The sequence below is a fragment of the Octodon degus genome, unplaced genomic scaffold (assembly GCF_000260255.1).
Source record: "Octodon degus isolate 3935 unplaced genomic scaffold, OctDeg1.0 scaffold00182, whole genome shotgun sequence".
In the NCBI taxonomy this organism is placed as follows: domain Eukaryota; kingdom Metazoa; phylum Chordata; class Mammalia; order Rodentia; family Octodontidae; genus Octodon; species Octodon degus.
In genome coordinates, this window is record NW_004524758.1 from 3,697,933 (window position 1) to 3,705,607 (window position 7,675).

At 52.2% G+C, this 7,675-nt stretch overlaps 1 long non-coding RNA gene across 1 annotated transcript; it reads right to left on the reverse strand.

The window, feature by feature from the left end:
- Positions 1 to 2,641: 2,641 nt before the first annotated feature.
- Positions 2,642 to 5,551, reverse strand: LOC111813317. The gene is made up of 3 exons (XR_002818617.1): positions 4,747 to 5,551; positions 3,700 to 4,027; positions 2,642 to 2,698 (listed from the first exon to the last, which is right to left on the reverse strand). It is a non-coding gene; the product is annotated as an uncharacterized LOC111813317 (long non-coding RNA).
- Positions 5,552 to 7,675: the final 2,124 nt, after the last annotated feature.

Genomic DNA, 7,675 nt, shown 5'->3' on the forward strand with positions numbered 1-7,675 from the left:
AGTGGTTGGGATAGATATATAGTTACATTCTCTTAATGAATAGAGGGATTTGTTCTAATGGTGTTTGTAAATAGGATATCAAGTCCGCATCTTGTACAGCAATTAACCACTAGGAAGAATGTATGTAATGTGTTAATTATTGAAACTGTCCTACCAATTTGGTTTGAAATTGTCTCATTGCTATTTGTTTCTCAATAAAATTATGGGGAAAAAAATAAAGATATTGTAGTCTCAAAAAATAATTAAAAATAAAATAAATGCAGACACGCCCACTCCTCCCGCCACACCCAGCTGGCCCTGGCACAGCCGCCCAGCGGGAAAGCCTGAGCTGGGCACACTCTGGCCTGTGTGCAAACGCACCCCACGCACCCAGCTGCTCCCCAGGCACTTCCAGTTCGGCCTTCTGGGCCCTGCAGCAGATGCTTTTGAGGACACCTATGTGGATATGCTGAGACCCAGGGAGCCCCTGGACGCCTGCTCACGCCACCTCCGCCCGCCAGCACCACCAGTGACGGCCTGTGTCCAGGCGTTCCACCCCCCACTCCCACAGCTTACTTAGGTGCCAAAAGCCTGCCCTATGTCTAGCCTAATCAATCAAACTGAACTTTGGCATGAAGTGAAAGAGAAAACCTTTAAGGATCTTTTGTTTTGTTTTGTTTTGTTTTGTTTTGTTTTTTATCATTAAGCAAGGACTCCGTTCTCGGGTAGACTGACCTTTATTTGACTTTGGGGAGTGAAGCACACAGCTTATGAGCTTGGGAGTTCTGGTTCTTTAAGGACAACAAGAAAAAAACCAGAGGAGGGGACGAAGGCCGTGGGGGAGGGAGCTGTCACATGTCCCTGTTTGACATCTGTGGAATACAGGTTTGCTCTCTCTTGCTCTCTCTCTCGCTCTCTCTCTCTTTTTTTTTTTAGGAACCGGGGATTGAACTCAGGCCCTTGCGCTTGCCAGGGAAGCGCTCATTCCACTGAGCCATCTCCTCAGCCCTAGGTTTGCTCTCTTCACGGAACTAGTTTAAGAAATACAGCAGCAAGCGAAAGGAAAGCTGGCTGCAATCATGACTTTCCTGAGGTTTGGGAGCCACGTCCTGTCCCAAGGGACTGGAGGTCACTTGGGTCACCTTATTCAGCTGACTTGTCCTTGTAAGAAGAGGGGTGGCCCCAGCTGTCCTAAACAGAGGGGCTAGGGTGAAGGAAAGATGAGCGAAGGGTGGAAGAAAGCACACCCAGAAAGTGGCTTGACAGTCCAGACCGCAGTCTTCTCTTCTACTAAGTCAGGTGTTTGAGTAGAAACCTCCCTTTTGGTGGGGGTTTGTTGCTTTGGCAGAAGTGTTTTTTTTTTTTTTGTTTGTTTGTTTGTTTTTCCGGAATGCCTTCAAGGCATGACTGGCTGTCTTGTGTTGTTGGGGATCGAACCAAAGCAACCGGAGCCTGACTGCTTTGTTGAAGCAGCCACTTAAAGAACTGAGCTACAGGGCAGGCCCCCTGGGTTTGTTGCTTTGATTTTCCATCTTTGTGGCCCTGGAGGCCAAGGCCATGGGTGCCTTACCTCAGACTATATCCACAGCTCTCCTCCGCATTTTGCAACACAAGATCATGCTAATTTGCCCAGGTTAGCGGCCTGGAAAGGTCTTATTCTGTGTGCAAATTCCTGTGCTGACTCCCTGCTCAGTATGGCCTCGTGTCTGGAAAACACTTCTGCATCCCCCTGCGGATGCGCTGACTCTGGCTGGAGCACCGCAGCGGTCAGGCGGCACCGGCACCAGGGCGGATCCCCCTTCCCCTTGAGCACACACTGCAGCTTCCTGCATGAGGTGCCAGGACCTGCTCACCTCGGAGGGCGGTGACATCATCACGTGCAACTGTGCTCAGCAGAGGTCTTAAAAAGCGGTGGCCTCTGTGTCTGTGCAGGCTGCGCTCCTCCCTGCCCTCTCTGCCCGTGTGTGGCCGTCATCTTAGACTCGTTTGCCACACACAAGACGTCTCTGGCTCATGTCACCCGGAGCAGGTATCTTGCCTTGTCTGTTTTATTGATTACTGTCTCATTGCCTTTCTTGCTTAAAACAAAAACAAAAACACCTTTTCTCTCCTGCTGATGCCTCCTCATTTCCCTCTCCTCTAACTGTTACTCCAGCAGCTCTGCTACTTAGCTCCATGGTGTCTTAGCAGATAGCTGGTGGGAAGGAGATGAGCTCACCAGCATTGCGTCCTGCCCCTGGGCTGGCTGCGGAGTGGCGAGGAAGCCCTCTCCGAGGCTCCTGGCAGCTTCACTGCTTTTCAGGGCTCCCTCTGGGGAGGAGAAGGAAGGCACTCTTAATCCCATCTCTCCCCCAACACATACACTCACGTACCCGGGGGCCGAGTGGACCTCTGCGGCCTCATGGGCCTGGCTGGGACCACTCCTCCCCCAGGGAAGGAGAAGCAATGAGAACACAGGCGCCCCAGCCACCCTGCACCTGGGCATCCCCGACTGCTGCCCTTTTGCTAGAGGAGCTGTGTGGTGCTCACAGAGTGTGTGTCTTCTTCCCAACACATTTGAACTTGGCAAGAAAAGCCCTCCTCTCTTCCTGGAAGCTAGAGAGGGTGGGCTGCCTGGCATGAGCAACGGCGCCAGTGTAGCCGTAGGGAACTGGGATTCTGTGCCTGGCTCTGCCTTTTTGCTGTGTCACAGGGAACACTTCCTTCCGGAGCTCCTGATCTGTGACAGAGATAAAAATAAATAAATAGAGTTAAAAACAAATTTTAAGGACCTATTGTTCACTCATGGAAATGAACCACAATGGGGCAGACAGAATGAGTCTTGGGTCAGACTGCTCTATCCCCAGCCCTGTCACCAGGGCCCAAAGCAAGCTGCTGATGATGCCTCCCCAGGCCTCAGTTCTCTAACCCTCAGAAGGAGGATCAGATAACCAAAGATGCAGGCCTTCTACTCACATCTCCATCTTTCCATTTAAGGATGAAAAGTGGTTTTGCAAAGAAAACAGTATGACTCATGTCATGCAAGTCTTGAGGAAATGGGCCTGGGATTTCAGGGCCCTGGTATTCCAGGGGTAATTGGCTATAATTCTTTTACAGAGTTATGAATCCTGAAGCTAGGATTATAGTTATCAACAGTTACAAAATCAATCATTTGGTGAAAACCTACTGTGTGTCACTACTCTGTCCCTTGAAAGGTTTACAGTATAAATGGGTTATGCTTCTTAATTATTGAGGTATAATGTTACGGCTTACCACTGGAAGTCCCCTCACAGCCTCGTGCACTCAGAGGTGGAGCTCTTCGGGGTGACTGGATCATGGGTATGTGGTACTAGGTTACTCTACTGATTGGTTTGGCATGACTCTGGGTATGGGTGATTGATTACTGAAAAGAGAAGCCCACCCTGCATGAAAGCAGAGAGGGGGATTGGCACCAGAGAGAAAGGAACCTAAGACCAGGCACGGGGCCCAAGATCAAACTTGGTGACACATTGAAGCACACCCAGAAGCGTGTTCCATCAATCCCTGAAGGGGATCCCAAGGGCAGTCAAGGTGACACAACAAAGAGCAACCCCTCCCCACAACCCTCCCCTCCCAGCATCGCATTCTCTGAATACTTCCTAATGCTTAGGTCAACCTGCCTGTCACTGTAGTTCTTCACACTCTTTGGCACATGACCCACCACGCATCCACCTTGGCGCAACGAAGTACTTATTTTTCTACCTGCTTCTTCCATCCACTGGAGTGTTCTTCTGGGGACACACACCCAGTATCAGGTGACAAGGCACCTCCAGCATGGGGTAGAACACCCGCTACACAGCAAGTATGCAGGGAAATCTGTTGGTCTGCTGACAGACGTCAGCCCTGCCTCCAGGGCCCAGCAAGGCTTCTGATCTTCCTGAGCCTTCTCACGTTTTCCTCCAGCTTGGGAGCAGGACACACCTCCGATAGGGACAAGGCCAGCTGTGCAGCACACAGAAGCAGCAACAGGTGGAGTGGAGGAGGCTCCCGTGGAGGTGGTGACAGGAGGAGGGCGCACACTCTGGATCAGCTGTGGGAGGGAAGATGACAAGTCGAAGTGTGCAACAATGCTAAGTCACCAGAAAGCATAAGTCATCAGGAGCCACCCGAGACGTGGGAGAAGAGGGAAGTGGAGAGAAGACAACTGCTTTGATTCTGTGACTTTGTTTAGAGTTCTGCCTGTTGCAATGGCGGATGTGACCCGGGAAGCAACGTGGTACATCCCCAGACTTAGTATCTATGGTAGTGGAGACATCGTTCCTGGCTTCACCTCACACATCAGACTGGGGCAGGCCCTGGAATGAGCAGGCTCCTAGACCCTAGCAAAGGGTTTGGGATTGCAGTTGTTGGGCAGGATTATTGTTCCGTTACCACAACCATGCTGTTCACACAGCATGGACGCTCCACGTATGTGGAAGGCTCCACCAACACAGGAAGAGTGAGAGAGTTCAAAGGCTGGAGTTCGTTCTATTCCTGGTCCACCAAGGCGCAAGATCTGTGATGGGCCATTTCATCTCAAGAGGCCTAAGGCTTGGCTAGAATGCACATATACATTCCAAAGCTGTGCTTCAGCGGCTACCTGCCCCTCAGGCCTCCGGCCTCAGTGGGGTCCTGTGCCCTAATCCACTCCCCTGTGCCCCCACACCCAGGGGCTGACACTGCACCTCAACTTCCTTGCAATGACAATGCTCAACAAACATCTAGTTGTCACTGAAATCCAGAACAGATAATTCAAGGACTAAGACTCACCACCACCAATAGATGACATAAGCAGAAATTTCTCCAGCGAGGACAGGGCCAGGGCTCAGTGTAGTGTTGTCATTCAGCTTCATGAGAAAACAGAGAAGCAGACTCACATCCTCAGCCCAGTTTATTCCCTCTGTCCCTTCCCCGTCTGCTCCTGCATGTGTCTGAGGGGCTGCAGGAGGGGACCTTGTAATACCACAGCCTGTTAAAACTCTTTCCATCTCCTTCGCTAACTAATAGAGACAGCTGATCAGCCCCTCCCCTGAGAAGCTATCTTCTCCCCAGAAGAGGCCAACTCAGCTCTATAACATTCTCGGCTCCTTCATTCATTTTGTTCTTCTTATACTAGCAGCTCAATCTATATGCTGATTGTTGTTGTCCGTGCATTACCTGGCAAGAGGCTGCAGCCTACTAATGTTAAGGAGGAGGAAGCTTCGCAGGAGTGAAGTTGACTGCTCTGCAGCTGGCCAAGGCTGAAGGGCGCGTGAGGAGCCAGGCTTTAGGAAAAGAAGCACATTCCTTGGACCTCGAAGCCATCAGCCTGCTCTGAGGGAGGGCCTGCGCCCAGGCCGGTGCGACAATTGGGACTTTATTTCTAGTCATCTCTACAGCAAGGGTCTCAACTACCTGGCTAGCCAGGCTGGTGGTCATCGTCCTTCTTGTCAGAGTTCTTGTGACTGACAGAATGTCCAGGGTGTCTTCTGTAGGAGAGAATTCGGGTGGATCGGGAACCCAGACCTGCTCAGGCTGCCTCTGAAACAAGTGATCTCTGGTGTCATCAACTTTGTAATAAACCGTGGGGCACGGGAATTACTGTGCAAAGCTCTTTTTCTTATTTTTAATGTATTTATTCCAGGGTCTCACTAAGCAGCTCATGCTTTCAGCCTCCCAGCACTGGGATTACAAGTGTGCGCCACCACGCCGGACTCAATGGCCAACTCAGGATGCCCGGGGTGGGGTCGGCGCCGCACGTGGTGCCAGGGATCAAAACCTGTTCCCTGTGCTTGCCAAGCAGGTGCTTAGTCTGCTGAGCTATCTCACTGGCCCTGTGCAAAGGTTTCTGAACGAACAACAGACCAGCTCGTGGGAGTGTCACTACAATGATCAGCCAGCAAAATGTATGTGGCAGGAGAGATCGAACAAGACAGGACTGGGGAGGCGCATCTCGCGTGAGCCTGGCAGGAGTGCACCTTGCTGCGAGGATCTTCGCAGGAGCTGGGAGGCATCTGGCGCTGTGCCTGAGGCTCCGTCGTCAACACAGGCTCTCGTCCTCGAGGTTAAGCAGGCGACACCCCAAGCTCACCACCTGTGTCTCATGTCTGTCCCTTGCTCTTACCTTCTGGCAGCTGGGCAAAGTCCAATTTTCCTTCTTTCCAGGAAGTTTTCTTCTCCCTTGAGATAAAGAAAAAAAGTTGAAAATAATTAGGATGTCTTGCAAGGCCTAGGCTTGGCATGCCCAGCCTGAGCTGGAGCTCTGGAGGAGCTCAGCAAAGGCCTCGCTGCAGCCCCTTGACTCAGCACTCTCGCCTCCCTGAGAGTGGCCGTGGGGGGCGACTCAGAGGAGGCGGTCTCACTGCTCCGCACGTAGCCCTTTGGAAGGCCCGCAGTTTTCTGAATTCTCATTTTTAGACTCTGCACCTAAAGCAAAAAGTAGTGTCACTGACGTTTACCCAAAAGCCACCTGGCATTTTCTTTTCTTCCTTTCTTTTTTTGTGGTACTAGGGATCGAACTCAAGACTTTGTGCTTGCCAAGCAGGCGCTTATGCAGCTGAGCCATATCCCCAGGCCCGCAAGCAGAATTTTCAAGGCACCTTCACTTTCAGCAACTTCCTCCAAGGCGGAAGGTAGCTTGCCAATAGTGCAACAGTCAGTCCTTTTTATTAAATATTTACCCATTTTTGGCACTCTGCTTGTGTGTGTTATACATTTTCTTGGTCCATTTTGACAACCACACACATGAGCTGGCTCATCTCACTTGCTTTTCTTTAAAACAAAAAGGAACAGAATTAAAGAAAAGTGAATGCTGCTCGCTTAGAGGTTCAGGTTCAGCGCAGTCTGGGACAGAAGCCATGAGCGTCACCCTGTCTCAGGTCCACCCAGGTTCTGCTCATGACTTCAGAGTGGCCTGTAGCGTAGGTGCTTCATTCTCATTCAGTACTGGGGAGAGCAAGGCACTGGCCCGAGCTGGTGAGTACCTGCTTCGAGTTGACATTCAGGCCACTCGAGTAGGAAGGTCCCACCCCTCTCCTGAAGAGGGGCAGACTGCTTAGCAAGTCGGGGCCCCACAGAGCTCTCCCGCTCATCCCAGCCTCCTGCTCCTGCATCTCAGAGAAGAGCTGCAACCTTCTCGCGTTACCGCTGGAGCATTAAAGGGACAAAGATCTTCACTGCAGAGCCTCAGAAGCTCCTCAGCACGGAGACGCCGCTGCTGCTGCTGCTGCTGCTGCTGCTGCCGCTGCTGCTGCTGCTGCCGCCGCCGCCTCTGCCGCTGCCGCTTGCACTGCCTCTAAGTCGCCGCCCTCTGCCAGAAGCCTCCCCCTCCGGAGGCAGGGGCTGCAGGTGGGAGACGGGAGCCGCAGCTTGACTCAGTGATGACTCCCAGCGGCTTCTCCCCCACCAATTCATGACCGAGCCTGCAGTCATCCACAGTGCTGCCTCCTCCTTCAGGCCCTCTCCTCCCTACCCACCGGCTGCCTAATCACCCAGGGTGCTGGCTGTGTGCTGTACTTTCCAGAACCCCAAAAAGGTACCCGGGCAGCCAAGTGACTCAAGAAGAAGGACACACCCTCTCCCCCTCACCATCTGTTCCCAGCACCATGAGTCTTCCGGGACAAAAAGGCAAGGGATGGGACATCCCCCTCCCAGCAGCCTGGAGCACTCAGCCCCTGAACTCGCTGAATGGACAACACCTGCTGTGCTCTCTCCCCAGCAG